Source organism: Falco peregrinus, chromosome 4 (genome assembly GCF_023634155.1).
Source record: "Falco peregrinus isolate bFalPer1 chromosome 4, bFalPer1.pri, whole genome shotgun sequence".
In the NCBI taxonomy this organism is placed as follows: domain Eukaryota; kingdom Metazoa; phylum Chordata; class Aves; order Falconiformes; family Falconidae; genus Falco; species Falco peregrinus.
Window position 1 is genome coordinate 64,049,979 of NC_073724.1, and position 19,319 is coordinate 64,069,297.

The 19,319-nt window shown below is 40.3% G+C and overlaps 1 protein-coding gene across 2 annotated transcripts in view; it reads left to right on the plus strand.

Annotated features, from left to right (window-relative positions):
* The first annotated feature begins 18,757 nt into the window (after positions 1 to 18,757).
* The window catches only part of TMTC4 (transmembrane O-mannosyltransferase targeting cadherins 4), a 59,136-nt gene continuing 58,574 nt past the window's right edge, over positions 18,758 to 19,319 (plus strand). For both annotated transcript variants that reach the window (XR_008746992.1, XM_055802741.1), the window contains exon 1: positions 18,758 to 18,859. The gene's annotated coding sequence lies outside the window, so the exon portion shown is untranslated. The remainder of the gene's footprint in view (positions 18,860 to 19,319) is intronic.

Genomic DNA, 19,319 nt, shown 5'->3' on the forward strand with positions numbered 1-19,319 from the left:
AAGACTGCAGTCTTCAGGGACCTTAGACTGTAACTCCCAGAGAAGCCCAGGCAGGCAATAAGTTCCCAAATGTTCAGTTCAGCCACAGTAGCAGTACTCTTAACTATGCAGAATAGAAAAACTTCAGGCATATAATTCATTTTCAGTAGAAAACTGGAAGATCTATTGCTTTTTTAGGCACAGGGAGGATTTAACACTTTTTTGTTTGTAATTTTTCTATTAAAATTAGACATCTATTTTCTTTCAAAATACACTTTAGGCACCTAGGTAATATTTTCAGATTTTTCACTTACTGCAATATTTGTACTTTGTTATATTAAATTTTATCTCATTACCATTGTTCTATTCTCAAGGTTATCTGATTTTTCCTGTATGACATCCTAGACCTGTATTGACAGTGAGACCCAGTTTCATATCAGATATTGTTAGTTCAATCCTACTTTTCATGCCAAAATCATTAAAGGAAATACTAAGATCCACTCCAAGTCTGATTCATGAATAATGCTTCTAGTAGCTCCCTTCAACCCATTACATCTCTTTTTTCAACATTGCCCATTGACAACTTTTTAAACAGCTCCCTAACTATCTTCAGGTTTGTACTTCCATCATATTAATGAACACCTTCCTACAGGCATAATTTCAGGATGCTTTACTCATAAATTAGTCTCATAATTGGGATCCCATAAATGGGATTACTCCCATTCAACTTCAGATGTCTTTAGGGTGGTCATCTACAGCTCAGCTAGTCACCCCTGGCTTACTTTACAGTCAATGGAGAGAAGTAAGCACTAGTAGGTGTGATTCAAGTGACTTATTTTAGACATTTCCTTTAGGATAGGATGAATCATAGCTAAAAGGGATTTTTATTTTTTTTTTGGCAATGCTAAAAAGGGAGCATGGGGTGACTGGTTTAGAAATAAAAGTCTCCAGAGCAGACACGTGCATTTAGTCAGATGAATCCCATCATTCGTTACCAAACAAATTAGATCTTCCATTTACCTCTGCTTCATGAAATCTGTTATCCAAAAAATGAATAAATTTATTTTGATATAAACTTCCCTTGGAAAAACTTACTGAATTTTATACCATTTTAATTTACCTTCATGTCACAAATTATTCTTTCCATCATAATTTTATCTTGCATACTGTTGATGTTACACTAGTAGGTCTATTGTTGCTCAATGCTTTCACCCTGAATAAATCAACCTCGTGTTTTGCTTCTATCTGAAAAGCAGTTATTTCCATTTTCTGTCTATTCATTATAGTCTATTTTATTAATTTTTATTTATTATTATGTGCTTATTTATACACAATTATATATTATATAACACTGATCTTCTTGTCTTTATACTTATGTTTTACATTTTCTAGTAAAGTGCTGGATATTCTAAAAGTTAAGCCCAACCAATGCCAGAAGTTTGGAACATGAGAGATTCATTACTGAATATCTTTTGAAAGTATGCACTGTTCATATGTAACTCCTCCATTGTGTGCCTTTAGAATCAAAATTCAAATAATTAGTAAAGGTAATAAATGCAGTAAATCATTTATTTTACGTTCAGTGAATCACAACAGTTATCAAAATCTGTGAACATGAAAGGGGGAGAACGTAAAATTACTCAGTAACCCATGACCCCAGAGCAGTAAGCAATCTCCACTACCCGACTCCTCTTTAATGTGAAACCCCTTTGCAAACAGATGCACTAGAAAATGATCTCTCTGATGCTTAGTAAATTAATTTCAAATTGACTTTGTTAATACCAAATAGGTATCTTTATTAACAACACATATTATGAATGTGTAAATATCCCTAGATTGCCAGATTTATCAAAAATAATAAAGTGCAAACATTTAGCATAAGATTAAAATCTTTAATAGACTATAGTAGGGTGGGTTTTTTCCTACTCTGAACAGTCAAGAATCATGCATAATGTAATAGCATATTTTGCAGCTGGTAACAGCAGGCCAGATTGCCAGAGATATTTTAAATGTGTTTTTATTAACAAGAGAAATAGGCCTTTCAACTGATCTGAAGCAATTTCTGAGAGAAAAGCTGAAGAGACTATCATTACAAAATGTAATGGTAAATGGCGAATCCTGGCAGACAATGTCCTAGGAAACTGTTTTCCACTGTACTTGATCCATATTTACTGAGGGCCTGATCCAAAGCTCATTTGAAAGTCAGTTGAATAGCTCCTGCTGAAGCCAATGGATTTTGGATCAGTGTTGGAGTGCAAAACTCGGGTAGTTGAAATTATCCACAGGGGTTTGGACTTGAGATGAAAAGTAAATGATGTTCAAGATGTAACTGGTGTTAAAATGAGAGATGAGACTGAACTGCAAATTTTGATATGATGTGGAGTTCTTTTGGATTTCTTTCCCCATTCAACCACCCTCAATGGCCCTCAAGGCTTTGGATTTGTGGTTTGATTCAGAAGCATTAAAGAAATAGGTGGCAGCTATGAAGTGCAGCGTCTGGAGGCTTCTGTAGACCCACCAATAAATCTTAATTGATATATCAGACCCTACTATATTAAATACTATGGGTTAATAATATAAGTAGCACTTTAATAATACATACATAAAAAATTTATACAGGAAATCAGATGACCAGAAAACATTGGTAGTGAGAACATTCACACTTAAGAAATGTGTCAGAGCTTCCTATGAGCAAAAACACAGAAGCCAGTCCATTCACAAGTGTGCTTTTTAACATTTGGCTGATGTAAGAGTGAGACAGTTTAGTATTATCAGTAGATTCAGTCATCTACATTATATAAACGATCATAATTTAGTATTGATAATATCTTATTATATATATTAAGTTGATTTTATATCAGGGTTAAAACAATAAAAGAAGAATTATGCTTTGCAGCAGCACTTCTTTGCTATTCCATCAGTGCTCATGCTGATGATGATGCTGTAGGTTTCTACCTACAGACTCTCCCAAGCCCTTCTTTAAAGCTTTTATCTGTAAACTTAGGCAAATTAGGTAAGATTTCTCCACAATAGTTTAACTACCTAATAATGATACGCTGGGTAAAATGTACACTTTTAATTCAAACTTTTATTCTCTCCTCATTTGTTTTTCTCACTTTTTATTGTTGTCATAATTACTGTTAATGCATTTCATAGTATTGAAGATATGCATTTTTAATGTTTTAATTGTATTGTTTTAATTTTAATATGCTTATTTTATCGTGTATTTAAGATTTTAAGTAAAAATAAAAAATCTGTTACACTGAGAGCCTTTTGTCAGGGGCTGGCTCCTGAAATCTCTGTGGAAGGATCTCATCCCTGAGAACTGATAAGTATTTTTTAAGACAGACTTTTTTATATTAGGATTCAGCTTCTATTAATGCAAATCTCTAAAATAAATCTGGGGATCTAGGGATGTCTGTTTTTCTTCCTGTTGACTATAAAGAAGCCCAGAACAAGTAGCTCAGATGTAGATAAAGAGCTATGTGTGTTCAGTCACATGAACCCCACTTCAAGTGACATAAATTTGCCAGTGTCTGTTGTCTGATGGTCTTCTCAGAAGGGTGTCATGGTTTAACCCTGGCCAGTAATTTAGTGCCACGCAGCCACTCGCACACTCCCCCCTCACCCAGAGGGATGGGGAGGAGAATCAGAAAGCAATGTAAAACTTGAGGGCTGAGATAACAATGTAATAGTTGAAATAAAAGTGAAAGAACACTAATAGTAATAACAATAACCATTATAATGAAAAGGAGGGAGAAGGGAAGGGAATGAAATCCAAAGGGAAGAGAGGAAAGAAAAAAATTGATGCACAATACAGATGCTCACCACCCGCTGACTGGTGCCCAGCCAGTCCCTGAGCAACGATCGGCAGCCCTGGCCAACCGCCCCAGGTTTATGTACAGAGCATGTCGTCCCATGGTATGGCATACCTCTTTGGCTAGTTCAGGTCACCTGTCCTGGCTGTGTCCCCTCCCAGTGTCCCGTGCCCCTCCAGCCCTCTCGCTGGCAGGGCTGAGAAACTGAACAGTCCTTGACTTGGTATAAACATCACCCAGCAACAGCTAAAACCATCAGTGTCCTGGCAGCATTGTTCTCACATCAAAGCCAAACCACATCATTTCACCAGCTACTAAGAAGAAAATTAACCCTATCCCAGCTGAAACCAGGACAGTCTTTCTACTTGAATTGTGGGCTAGGAAAAACATTACTAGGGCTTTGAACATAAGATGTTCCAGACAAGCAACCTTCAGAGCCTTTTATTTGCTTGCTCTGTGTATCACTGGTGATTTAAAAACTATACAAAGAAAAATATGATTTTTTTTAAAAAATCAGACTTCGTTTTTTCTGGGTAAGCTTGGTGCTATAAGGCTTGAAAAAAGATAGGGGCACTCTGTTAGCAACTACCTTGTGTAACAAAGGAAAGAAATCATTACACGGACAGACCATAGCAGACTGAATTTACATGGCAGCTATTGTGTAATGTTGGAAGGGTTTTCTACTAGAAAGAGCCATACGGCAAAGCTGGGGTAAATACAGAGATTCTACATTAGTGAGAAGATCAGGATGCGCAATGATATGGGGGATGAGGCATAATCCAGATTAAAGATGCAGCTTGCTACAAGCTGCATCTATTGAAGAAGATGGGACAGTGTGCGACCCAGCATCCTATAATGGGATAAGTGGTGAAATCACACTCAGCTCCACTTGTGCCAAAATATGTTGCATGAATGGTAGGAGGGTAGTATCCAGCTTTCTATTAGTCACTCATTGGAGCGATGGGGACTGAGACTGTGTGGTCTAGTCAGGTATATTAAGCAGAGTCAGAAAAATCCTCCTCTCTTTGTTACATAGTCTCCCATTGCTCTTTCTGTCTCAAACATGCTCCCCTTCTTTCAAATTAAACTCACTTATTTAATTAATCATTTGATAGTGAGAACGTACCACTCTCAGACAGTATGCTTTTCCACATTTCTTGGACAGATGAGGAAATTTTACATGTCTACATACACCTAGAAGTTTACTGTGGTCATTTCTATTGAATAAAAACCTGGGAGCCCTCAACAAACATTTTCTTTAGAGTTAAGGCAAGGTACTTTCAGGTACAATATATTTCCTTGTGTTCATTCACTATACATTTTATCCTTCATATAGACTACAGCAAAAGAAGTCTTCTACCAATGCACATCCTTTTCCTGAAACAACGTGAGACTGACTTTGCTTATATTCAGCCTCTGTCAGTGGTTGCAGCAGCCAATACTCACCAAATGCAATAGCAGATACTCTGCCTCCTGGGCAGCTTTTGTAGGCTGTTTTGTTATTTATGATCCACATACCATGTTGGGGGTACTGCTGTTCTATTTACAACTGCAAGCAAAATTCTGCTGTTAAATTCTGCTGATCCCTCAGCACTTCTGTAGCTGCGTTCACAAACAGGCAATCAAATCCGTCAGCAATGTATACAAACTAGCCCTTTGCAGCAGATACATGTGTCGGGTATGTGGAACACCAGAATCCTTTTGTGTAGCTGTCTTTGTTTTTATAACAGGGCATGCAGATGGTAAAGGTGCCTTCAGTGTTCAGCATTACCTTTTCAGAAGTCAGCTACAGATCATCTCCTGCTTACCACTTCCCTTAATATCACCACCCCTTTGGCAACAAATAAGGAACATTGTGTTCTAGATATGCTGTACATAATGCCTTCTAGCAACGAGTTCATTTGGATCCACTGCTGACAGTTTTGACTGTATATCTGTGAGGGCCCTCACCTGCCACTCCTGAAGGCAACTAATGAGATGCAGCACAGGTCAGTGAGAGGGAAGACACAGGCAGGCAATTCAGCTGCTGCACAGCTTTCCTTTGGTATTCTAACTCACCAGGATAACACAGCTGCCACTGGGAAATTTTTTGTTGCAGGAGTATCTCAACTGTAGCACTTTGTACCGTTTAGCACCACCCTGCACCCCACAACTATTCCTTTTCTTGCTTCTCTATAGCACGGCTAACTGGGCAAGTCTATTATCCTTGACCACTTTCCCACTATTCAGCAGCTCTCACGATGACATATGGGGGAGAATCTGGTGGCAGGTTAATCAGATTCTGCTGCTAAAAAGGTAATGCATACACTGCTGTAAATACGATTTTACCTAACTATGCTCCTTGTCACCATCTAGTGGGTGGCTGGACGTTTTGTTTATCCCTATAAATTACTAGGTTATCTTTTGGGAGAAGCCCCAGAAATACCTTGCATACGTGCCATACTTAAAGGTACTTGTCAAAAATAGCTTCATGGCTAGCTGGTTCAATAATGTATATAGTTGTCACATGTTTCCATCATAAGTATACTGCTAAAAGTCAAATATGATAAGCCTTTGCTCTGTATTTAGTCTATCAAAGCTGTCTTTGAAAACCTCAGCCCATGGGAATGGATGCACTGTTTCAGATTGAACAGGATTTGCCTCAACTTTGCGTTTTGCTTTTATAACAAAAAAAAATTAAATATAGACCAAACATGTGTATATGTATATGTATATGTATATACAAAGAGAAACCAAGTCACGATGCTTTACTCAAATCTGACTTCAGTCAAAACTGTTCTCTGGCTTTTCATACATTTGTGCAAAAGTTCCCCCTACAGCCCTTCTGGACTTCTACTAAAGCTGAACAAGTCAGAATTAAAAATGGATGCAGTCTTATGAATACACTTGTGTAACAGACATTGCATTCTGACAGCCACAAAACAATGTAAAAATGCCGAAGTCACAAAACCTGCAGTGTACTATATGAATACAACAGAAAAGAACAGCAGTATGGCCAATGCTCAAAAATAACAATGAAATTATCAGGAGGTGGTTAAAAAGCTGCTCTTATTCCCCTCCAAGCAGGTTTCCACAGAAGATGTTTTAAGCAGTTCATTACAGTCACTCACTCATATATATTTATATATATATATAAAAAGTATATATGTGTATATGTGTGTGCATGTCTGTGTATAAATATGTCTATGCACATACATATATTTACATACACTTAATCTGCTATCACCTGCTTTACCTATTTGGTACCTTATTCTGCTGTAAATTACACTCCTGAAGTACTGTCCTCCTCTGATAAGCTATGCCTTCTCCCTTTCTTCTCAGCCTTATGAAAGCAGTACAGGAAGGGATTACTCGGTTCATGTCATACATTAATACAGGTCTATACCAATAAAATAACTTTTTTTTTTTTTTAGCTTTATTTTTATGTATATAATCTTTGCTGATGGGATTTTGCTGAACTGGCACAGGGCTGAACTCAGAACAATAAACCCAATGCAGAAAACAGCAAGCTGAATTCAGAAACAGGAACATTGTTTTCACTATCAATTGCTTTTTCCTTCCTGTAGTCCTGAAAAAAAAAAAAAAAACAAACCAAAAACCCAAGAGGTGCTTTCATACAACCCTTCCAGCAGGGAATTTATGAAAAAAAAAAGGTAATTGTCACCCTGCTATATGGCACACTCAAATCAGAGAGGTAATTAACTTTAGGGGATACAAGAATGATGGTAAATCTGTGTTTAAATGGTATTTTAAAATACTACTTAAATCTCCCAAATTTGAGTGTGGATTCCTTATCTATCCTTATCATATTGATAAGGACTTTCTCCAGTATTCCAATTGACTTTAATAGTCTTTCTCCAGTAAGTACATACCATCACCAGCCTAAGTGGCACTTGGGGACTTCCTATGAGAAACCTTTTCTTGCTAAAATATGACCTAATTATTATTAGTAACACACACTGTCAAACAATACTGAATGAATTTGCAGTGATTAGGCTTTCACATGTTTAAAAAACAATAATATATAATTCAATATAATTCATTACAGTTTTTAGTAGGCAAAACAAGGTCTCCTACTTCCAAAACCCAAGAATCATCAACAACAAAGATGAAGCTGGTGTACACACCTAAAGCAGGCAATTTTGACACTCTAAATCTCCCCTGAACCAAAACTTGTGTAAAGTGACAGTGATGCACCCTTGGGAAGACCCTAGAATGCCTAAACAAAACACATATGTGTTTACAAGATCTAGATTTACCTGCAGAAAGCAGCTCCTCAACTAACTGTTTTTGTAACAAACTGTTACTGTTGCTTCTGTGTTTAAAGATGTAGAAAATAGCTGGTAACAATTATATTCATATGGGTTTATGTGTTTCCTTTGCTGCTTGTAAGAAAAGTAGGTATAAGAACTATTCAAGGACAGTTTATATGGTAGTTTGTTTATTTGGGTAATTAAATTATCTAGGCCAAATGTTTTAAAATCTTAGTTTCAGGGAAGACAACAACTGGGTCTTGATAATTCCACTAATTCTATAAAATGCAAATACTTTTGCATAAATAAAACAATTAAATGGCTTGCACACTGAACTTACTCCAGGTTGGCCTGTTTTCACTGAAATTTTTAGCATAAAAATTAGTGATGTGTTGGTGGAAATGTTAAGCTTTGCCAAATGTCCACCCAAGCACTTAGTCCTGTTTTCTGTCAGGCTGAAGGTGAGAGCTGGCCCTTTCAAGGAATGGGTTTACACAGAGAGCAACTTATCTAGCATCAGCATATTTGGGATGAGGGCTGTTCTAAAATAAGCCATCCCACGATTTAAATACAGTAAGGAAACAAGAAAAAGGAGTGATGTTATTACTACCAGTGATATAATGCCACAGGCATGACAACATGCAGAAAAGTGCCTTTCTGTGAGAAACGTACCTTTTGAATTAGACAATTCAAATTGTCATTGGCTTAATTTGAGATCTCAACATACCTTCAAGAGCAAAACAAACCAAAACAAAGGTGATAATAGAAGTGGATGGCCTAGAGGTGTATTTGCATGGGATTCAGAAAATTAGTTCTGGTTTTGTGGTGGGAATTCATGGTAGCCTAATACGGTTAACCTCGTTAGTCTCTACTTGTAGCCAGTGGAGCCACATAGGGGAATTTAGAGCAAAAGCCATTGGGAAAACCTCCTCCCTTCCCCACATGTTCATTTTTCTTTCCTCATTAGACAATCAAGACTTTAAGTAGGAAAGGGTAATGCTGCACTGATAAAAATCAAGCTGAAACTAAGGAGTTTATTGCTCATCTCCCAGCTTTAAGAGAGATGCAATGATGTGTGAAGGTAGTGCACATGAATGTTGCCAGCAGCTTCACTGCTCAAGAAGCTGAAATCAGTTTTCCAAAACTATTGAGCATGCAACAGCATTGGAAACCACTGGTATAACTATATCAGTATGTTTTGATCCCATACAATCCTAACAAATACTTTTCTACTATTCAGAAGCCTGCAGCCTTTTCAAAAGGATTTTAGAAATTCTTTCTCAAAACTGTTAGATTTTTTTATTTCCAAGATGGATAAATACTTAAAAAAAATCTTATCATGTATGAACCAGCTTTAGGCTAGTACTTCAAGGATTTGATACAGATTATGATCAGAACAGTCTCCATAACATGATGTGGTAAACCTAACCATAAAATAATGGTTCCTGAAGGAATTGTAAAATCAATGGCATGAGCACAAGTGAGTTGCACACCAAAAAAAATAATTTTGTTATTATTGCAGTCAACAGCTATTAATTTTTTGCCAGATATTTAAGGGACCACAACTGCACAGAAGTGTATGTTTAAAAATTCATGTTATAGAACTTTCTGGGGCAATATAATTGGAATTATTGCCTCCTATAATTATTGCCTTGGGTCTTAATTTTTTTCTCTTTATCTTCTACTTTTTCCCCTCTCTCTCATTCTGCTAAACAGAGAAGATATAACTCTTACTCATGTTTCAGTATACCATTTGTTGACTACTGCCCGGTATTTCAGCCAACGTGATTTGCTAATAAAACACACAAAGAAAGTAATGTATTTTAAAATACATTTTCAGAATATGGAGTTCCAGTATCAGTTCTTGTGAAACCCAGAATTTAAGAGTAGTAATAGAGCTAAACTTGTTTTATCATTTTGAATCAAATGGGTTTTATGGTCTTATATTAGGCTCCTCATCTGCATTTATTTCTGTTGTTAGTGACACCATGACAGTCTTGTAGAAAGAAAAAACTTCTCCTTTTGGACTAATTTGCTCCTTGATAAATGTTTGATCATTAAAGCTACACAAGGATTTTTTCTGACATCTCTTTATAGTATTGCACCAAGACATAACTTAGCCAAGTGAGTATAGGACTGCATCCTTCCGACACACCAGACTGTTGACATTTGAGGTAGGGACATGGCATTACCAAGGCCTGATGCTATGAAACACGGCAAACTTGCTCAGAGACAGCTGATATCTCACAAAAATGTTTCCAAACTAATTGCATTTGGGAAAGGACGCTTTAGAAGATAATGTGACTGTCTGTAGATACTAGCTGGGGCTACAGCTCTGCCCAGTTCCAATCTTCCTCACAGAAATGTTGATCCGCTTTTGTAGAACTACACACACTAAAGTTAACACACACAGGAGCACTTGGCACTTTTCAGAACTGGGTCCTCAAGTGGATACTGGAAAAACATATAAATGCTCCAAATGCATGTGGGTTGTGAAGGGTTCTTTAAAAGCCAACAATGTCTTTATTAAAAATAACGAGTGCCTGGACTATGTTAGATCATTTCCTAGCGTGCAGGTCACTGCATCTGTGGAAGAATTTCTTGAAGTTGCTAACTCACTTGGAAGGGAATAAATACAAAAGTAAGAAACAAGAGTGGAAATGTCCTATGTCCTTCCACCAAGATACAGTCAAGAAATCTCTTATGTCTTTGCATTCTGCCTGAAGATTTCTACAGCAAGTTCAGAGACAAACTTGCTGAAAGCGTCCCTCAGGGAGTGGGACTGAAGTGCATTGTTAATATTTTTACTTCCAGTTTGCAGACTGGACCCGTTTCTTCTTCTTTTTGTCTTTTTTTTTTTTTTTACATTAATTAACCTTCTTTTTTTTTGTGATGTGTTGAGAAAATAAGTGAGGAAAAAAGGCAGTAAGATCTCCCTATCTTTCTTTTTCTTTCTCTGTTTCTCTGTTTCTCTGTTTCTCTGTTTCTCTGTTTTTCTCTCTGTTTCTCTGTTTCTTTCTTTCTCTTTCTCAGTAAATCAAACTGAAGAATTGCAAAAGATGCTTGCTATTAGGCAGGCCTTGATTTGTGATGCACTGAGCCACCTATCTTGTGCTATGGTTACAAGAACAATCTGCTACCAGTAAGCCAACATACGATCCTGTGGGGCATCAAGTCTTTTGCAATCACTGCCTGCATACACGTTGCTACCCTGAGATACCCTGGGGTAGATGCAAGCAAGTTTACCCTTCAGTGAAGTTATTCTTCCTTTATTATCCTGTTGCAGAATCTATCACAGTCCAACAATTCCACAATTGATTTGCTGGCAGCCAAGCCCTAGGGCTTGGAATGTAAATAAGACTCCAAATGAAAGTGATGTGCACTGCAGCAGCTGACACTGAGTGCAGGTACTTCATCAATTGACCTGATTTCTGGAAAATCCACTTGCAACCTTGAAACTAGCTTGCAATTACAATCTTTGCAATAATATATTAGTCTCCATGGTAATGAGAAGTGCCTTCCTAACTTATTTAGAAAAAAAAAAAAGTGAGGAGATGACAATATCTCTGAGAAAATGAAATTTTCAGTATCATTTCACAGTTGGACAGCTTCCTGCAGACTTGTCAACAGATTAGCAGCATTCTGCCCATTTTATACATGGAAAACTGAGTAATTAATAGCCCTCAGGCCTTTCTTGCAAGAAGGATATTTAATGAGCTCTGTAGCAGTATCAGAACAGAAGAGCACACAAATAGTTTGCCTGTGTCCATGCAAAATAACACCACCAATGGAAGGATGGCCCTGCCTTACTCCTTACAAGAGCTGTTAAATGTTATTAAATAAATGCTGCTCTACCTGTTTAAATGTTGCAAAATTGTGGGGCATGAATGATCTCTTTGGGGCAGGAATTCTGTCCTTCCTGGTTTTGTATAGTATCTATCACAATGCGAGTCTGACCCATATGGCCTAGCTTACCAGGGGGAAAAAATTAATTAGGGCTAGTAGACAACAGAAGAATAAGAAAATGTGACATGCTCTGTACAAAGCCAGGTGCTCAACAGATAAAATACTATGCAGACCAACTTATTAATAAGGGGCTAGTTTAAAAACAACATGAATAGGGTTCTAAAGCTGGTTATGACATCTTTCTGAACAATTTCCTCACAGGAAACATTCAAAATAATGGACAAAAATCTTCAAGGCCAGGAATGACTGAACTGAAGTCAGGGTGGGGATACAGAAAAGAACCAACATTTTTCTCCCTAGTTAGAAAGCCAGAGAGAGCCACAGAATTCAGACTACGGCAGCCTGTCCAGGGATGTCCTATCAACTCTGGTTTCCAGGGGACAAAAAGCCTTCCAGAAGATGCACAGTTAGCTAAAAACTCAGTCTTGATTCTCCTGAGATGGAGCTCTCTTGGATGGGCAGGAGAAAGAGAAGGCAGTTTGTGTCCTATGAAAATGTTGAGGCTTTACCTTTCATCTGTCAGCTCAGCAAAAGTTTTTCCAGACGCTCACAATTCCTCATAGGAAGGGAAATGTCAAATTACAACCAGTTCTGTTGGGTTCTGCTTCTTGTTCTTGCCATTGAATTGCTGTGCAATCATAGGTAAGTGACTTTATCTCATTAGTCCTCAGGTTTTCCACCTCTGAAGTGAGATGCTTTCCTTTGCCAAGCACTCTAGATTAAAAAAAAAGATAAACTACTCCTTCTTAAATTTCTTACACAGCCATAATTACCCCTGAGCAAGAAGAGAAAGAAAAGTACTATTTACAAATCACAGCTGGAAATTACCTAAGAGCAGCCACTCCAACAACACCCCACAGTAACTCATACGTCTTAAATTTCTCAGTGCTTTCTTAGGTAGACACTAAAATGGAAGCATCACTGTACGATCTCATGCTTACAGCCAAACCTGTCTATGAAACAAAATTATTTTAGTAAGGGTAACAGTTTAATTTCACAAATACCAGTAACAAGAATAGTTTACAATTATTTCTGCATTTTATGGCAGTGTTACTGTCTGATGTCCTGGTCTGCAGTTTGATTTTGTCTAATGTCTGCCTGTTGGATCATGCTGCTCACCAGCTTTGCCTCAAATGCTGATGCAGTTCCAAGATCTTTCAAAACAGATTTTGATTTGTGAGTTATAAACTGAGTTCATATGAATCATGCACTGTTATCTTCTCTCTTTTTTTCATGATGTTATAGTGTTTCATTGTATGTATTTCCCCAGAGTTCTCTTATTACTTTTAGGCTTAGCTTCAAAGACCCTTTTTTTCCCTCTGACTTTTTAAGTATAGGTCTTGGTCATGGAGTTCTTTACATGTAGATGAACTTTCAGGATTCCATGGAACCCATTGTTAGATAAGTAGGTCTGTGAAAATGGAATGAAAGACAAGGTTAGACACGCAGCTGAAGAGCTAAAAATAGCTGGAGAGGGAACCTTTACACAGAAAAAGGTACAGGCCCCAATCCATTGTTTCTTGTACCTCACAACATCATTGTATATTACTCACTACAAAATGACATCATCTGACTGACTTACCATATTCAGCACTTACATTTCACTTAGGCAAATGACAAAGTGAGTGCAGAACAAAGGACCAATACATAATACAAGGAAAGGAAATAATTGTTCTGGTTCTCTGACCACAGTTGCAAATGCTTTTCAAGAGAAGCTACTTTAGCTGTTGTTGTTTTTTCCAGTAGATTATAATTTCCCTAATCTTCTAATGTATTGCCCAATACAATTTTTTATAGCGTGCAATAAAGTTCCAATCAATTTAACCCTAAGACAGACACAGCAGTCTTTAAAAGCGCCTATTGATATTTATACGCATATGCATGTCATAGATAAAAGACTATTAACTGGAGGACAAAAGTAATGAATTACAAATTGATTCTGACAGCAGAGATGCTTGTACAGCCTTTTGATTAGGACAATACAATTTTTAAATGTAAAACTTGGAAATATTCTTAAATTGTATAATGTTAGCACATGCAATCATTCTGATTACATCTCCAGCCTTTTCCTCGTAAATAATTGCAATAATTTTAGGAAGGAAATTTGAGTACCTTTGAAAATTATTTAAGGGTTCCACTTTTCATGTAAAATTTCTTTTTTATCTTCTGCTTCTTTGTGTCAAACACAGATAGTTATTTTCATTTCAGTATCTGGTAAAGAAAGGGCAGAAGGAAAAAACTTATCAGAGTTAAGTGAAAACTTTGTATTTTCTCTAAAATAACAAAAGCTAGGCAGATGCACAGAATGAAGTACTTCAGGCTTCATGCTGAACTTTTAATGAGTTGGCATAACTATGTTGGTACTCTCCCTGAAAGGCTTAGTTTGATTATTGATAGACAGTGCTTTATTTTTCCTATGAAAGCTAAGGTATATCTTGCATTATGTTTAAAGCACCGTAGTGAAGAGCGGGGATGAGGATTCTTATGGTTCAGAGAACAACAGAATAGCAGATTCTTTGTTATTCACAAGTGTCTGGCCTGATACAATGTTTTCATTTTATATTGACAAGAACACGTTTCATAACCGCCTGTATAGCAGAGCATAGTTCTCACCTTCAGAATTAACCACTACTTTAAAAAGATACTTCTTGGCTACCTATTTGAGGGAAGTACATACTTTAACGTAATTTAAGACTGAGCCATAATCCTTGAAATCTACTCTAAATCTTGCATGGATTCTTCAACGGATCTGCTCATTCTCAATGAGTGAGTAAGGATATGTCTACAGCAGCATGTCTACAGTAGAATGGCGAAAGATCTAACGCTTGACTGGAAGCCTTGATTTTAAAGAAAATTAAAGTTTTGGGGTCTGCCTGTCAATGCTTTTCTAATAACCTATGTCCCCCTTAATCCAGAGTTGTCAAAGTACAGGGGCCTCAAGGATGTTCAGTTCCTGCATGTTTCATAAAAATCATAATGGCTGCTGAAATCACAGCAACCCTGCAGACACTCCCATGGAGAGATCCAGCTGTCACTAATTCTGTGTGGTGGCTGGCTGGCGGAGAAGCCTGGGCAGGCTGCTCACCAGGGAACACACTTATAGCTCTGGTCTGTCATAGAATAAAGTGAATCTGGAACAGGTGGCAAGCCGAAAAGCTAAGTGAGGAATATAAAGGGATCTTAATGAAGATTAGTTATGTGGGTGATGAGGGGAACTGCAGTTATTCAAGCAAGAAGGTGTAGGAATATGAGACACAGAAAAAATGGAAAACAAGGCTTCATTCTTTCCAGTCCTCTTGCAACAATCTTGTTTAACTTCTGTTTCATTTTTATTTTGTGTTTATGACTTATGGTCAATCCAGGCTAAAATTGCAACAGGCGTATGAGTTTGCCTGTGTCTAGATACATATATGTGTACATATACACGCACACACTTGCCTAGAGAAAGAGACCATCAAAGTCCAATTAACAATAGGAGTGCAAATATGTGTACTATATATGCAAATATTTGTATATATAATGTGTATGCAAACCCCAACCATGCAACAGGTAGTGACCAGCTGATTACCTACAGTTGTGAGCAGTTGTGCTCCATGGCCACACCCACATTTATGATGGCAAAATCCAGGCCATGGGGAAGATGCAGCTGTTTCAAAAACAACTATGGTGAAGACTGTCAGTCTTTTTAAGCTTCTGAAGCATTTTGGTTGAATCCCTCATTACCACAGTACCCAACATTTTATTCTCTTGTCTGCAAAGTCACTGCAATACTCACAAGTGCTGATCCCTTGAAATACGTCTTTTGCATACTCCTTTCTTACAAAAGAAAGATTGGCCTTTGTGCAGATCTGCAATGTCAGGCTGCTAAAAATAAGGATGCAATAGCCACTTAGGTAGATCAATTTAGCATGCTGAGAAAACTCAGAGCAAGGAGATACTCACTTCATACACATACCCTCCCAGAAATTGCAGATTTAAAAAAAAAAATAGTGTATTTAGGAACTGTTTTAAATTGAATGGCTATAATAACCCTCTGAAGAAGCAGACTGGAGATAAATTATGCAACTGTAGCTGATTTGAATCAGATTTTGAGGGAACTAGGGAACTCTCCAGAACAGGTATTTGCTCTGCAGTTCTTCACATTAATTAAAACAGAACAGAAGGTCATCGTAAAAGCTGCTATATTACAAAAAGCAAGATAGTAAAACTTTAAGAAATAGGGTTATTTAAAAATGGAAAATAATGGTAAGGAGGAGCTTTTGTATATGTTGCCTAGTTCACAAGGAAATGTTAATCAGTATTGTTGTATTGACATAAGTGGTGATGAGGTGATTTATACCATCTGTGCATCTGGCTCTGTGGAGATATATATATATAAATTTGACCAGAACTGATGATATCAGCAGACTTACACTGAACAAATAAAATTCCAGTTATAAAGCATAGATCAAGGATGTGCAGCTATATAAGAGATGTGAGCAAAGGAACTGCTAAGACGAGGATCTGACGTGAATGGGCCATTAGTAGAAATAAATACCTCAGCAAATGTGATAAAGTCAAACCCTCTACAGAACAAAACGCAGCACAGAAATGTGAAAGTGATTTAACTAGTGTAGGTCTGGCAGTTGTCATAGTCTGATGAGGCAAATCTCAACCTTGATTCACAGAATCTTATGTATATTTACATATGCTTAAATTAAAATAAATTCTTACATATGTGGAAATTTAAGCATGAACAGAAATTTCATTTACTTCATTGCAATTTATAGAAGATTAAGTACATGACAGACTGCCTTTCCTAAGGATTTTCCTCTTCTAAACTGGGCCTCCTTCTTCTCAGTTGGAGCCCTTCCATTAGTAAACACAAATTATTTAAAATGTCTATAAATTATCATGATCTCAGGAAGACTGTTGGATTTAGAAAGACTGGAAGGATAGCTGACAAGAATTTGACTTGATAATAGTTATTGGAGGGGTGTAAGTTGAAACAGTCAGGAAATGGAGCAGTCATTGAGTACTTACTCATCATCAACTAATGTGGCAAACCAGCCATTTTTAGAAAGCGATATAAATCTCAGTGCTTTGGATTTTAGGAGTAGAAACCTAGAAAGCATGATGTTATAGATTATCTCACATTTTATTTTGCATTTATAAGGCAAAATGACCAAAAGGCCATAAAGACATCTCTCACCCCAACCATTTTATGATTGTAAACAATAACATACAAAGCTTACTGATTATACCCAGCTACATCACTAAGCTGGGGACAAGGCCAGAATGGGCGAGATCACTTTATTGGTTTGCAGGTCACGGTCTTTGTGTATTTATTTTAATTCCTTTAACAAAGGGGTCAGTGACCAGTGTTTGTGACTGATGAACAAAGCTTTGCATGCTCAGTGACAGCAGATAGCTGGCTTTCCACTGCTTCCCCATCCCAGAAGCATCTCAGACGCTTTGTGGTAGCTGTTAAAACAAGGGTGAGTTACAGACTACCACCTTAAAAGCAGGAGTTTCATATATACTTGAATAATATACTAGTCTGGAAATTGTGCTGTTTCAGCTGCCACCCCACAAGCAGCTTAGCTGGCCACGCTGTGGCGGCAGATGTTTCAAAGCAAGTGTCAAGTAGACAACAATGGGTGTCCCCCACCAAAGCCTTCCCAAAGCAGCATTTCTACTTGAGAGTTAAAAGCCCCAAGGCAGCTATAAACCCACCTTGTTAACATGACACTTGATAATGCAAACATCTCAAACATCCCACTCCAAATGATATGTGTCCGCCTGGCTCACGGCCAGGATTTCTCATCCCATTTCAGTATATTAAGATGTTATTGTTTCTAGGGAAGCTTCTGCTGAACATTTGGTGGTGTAGTTCGGCATTTAATCACACTTTCTTACCATGACAAGAAATGCACAAATAAAGTGATAATAATAAATATATTCATAAGTAAAAACATTAAAAATAAAAATAAATAAATAAAACGCCCAAGCCTTCTCATTGCTGCCTTGTCACGCCTGTCGTGCGGGGAGCATCCCGCGACAAGCCCGGCAGGACCGGGTCTCAGCCGGACCGGCAGGGCCCCGCCGGGAGCAGGGTCCGGCGGCGGCGGGCTCGAGGCGGCAGGCGGCGCGCCCCGCCCGGCGACGCCCCGCGCCCCCGGCTCTGTAGCCCGTTTTCGGGGGCGGGGGGGTTCGCTTCGCGTGAGACCGTCGCGGCGGGGACCTCGCCCCGGAGGAACGGGCGAGGGGCGCAGGGCACGGCCAGGCGCGCTGCCCACACCCGCCAGGCTGCGCGGGGCCAGGCTCACCGGCTGGTAACGGTCACGCTAACGGCCGCGGGGGCGCGCCCCGGCCGCCGCCCCACCACCACCCGGCCCCCGCCAGGTGCGCGGGACAACGACACGCACACGGGGGCAGCGGCGGCCGGCGGGCGGGCGCGCTCTGGGAACCCGGCGCAGGTGGCGAGCGGCGCGCGCGGCCCGCCCCCCGGGGGAGCCCGCCCGACCGCCGCCGCCTTTGTGCCGGGCGCGCGGAGTTTCGGGCGGAGGGGAAACGGCCCGCACCGGCCGCGCCGCCAGCGCAAGTGACCGCCTCGCTCCGCTCCCTCGGCCCGGCCTGCCGCGCGTCAGCGCCGCCACCGCCCAATGGGCGCGCGGAGGCACTCCGGAGGGGCGGGGCGAAGGGGGGGCGGGGCGGCGAGGCAGCCAATGGGCTCTGAGGATGTTTCCCGGAGGCGAAGCCGCCGCGGCCCCTCCCCCGCCGGCCGCTCCGGCTGGTGCCGCGCCGGGCGGGAGAGTTTCGCACCCGGGTGGGAGATGCCGCGCGGGCTCCTTCTCCTCGCAGGTAAGGCCGGGGGGGCGGGGGGCCCGTCCTCGCCCCGCTTGCTGGCGGCAACGCTGGCGGAGTCGGCCAGGACGGCGCAGGGGGGGCGGGTGCGGCGGCGGGGCCGAGGGCCGGGGCGGGACAGCTCCGCGGCGGGGCCGCCGCTAGGACAAAAGGGGAGCGGCGAGTGGGGCAGGGCTGCCGCGGAGCTCCCGGCGCGGCTCGCCCGCCCGCCCGCCCTCCAGCCTTGCCCTGCCTGCCCGCCCGCCGCCTTCCCGGGCGGGCTCCTTCCCCGGGACTGCTCGCCGGGCGCCCGGGACGCCCTCAAGTTTGCGGGGCTCGGCGCACGGCCGCGGTGACCCTCGGTGCGAGCCTCCTCGCCGCGTCGGCTCTCTCCGGCGGGACAAGCGGCGCCGGAGCCGGGCCCCCGCCCCGCCGCGGTGGGTCGGTGCCGGGGAGCTGTCCGCCCGGCCGGCGGCTG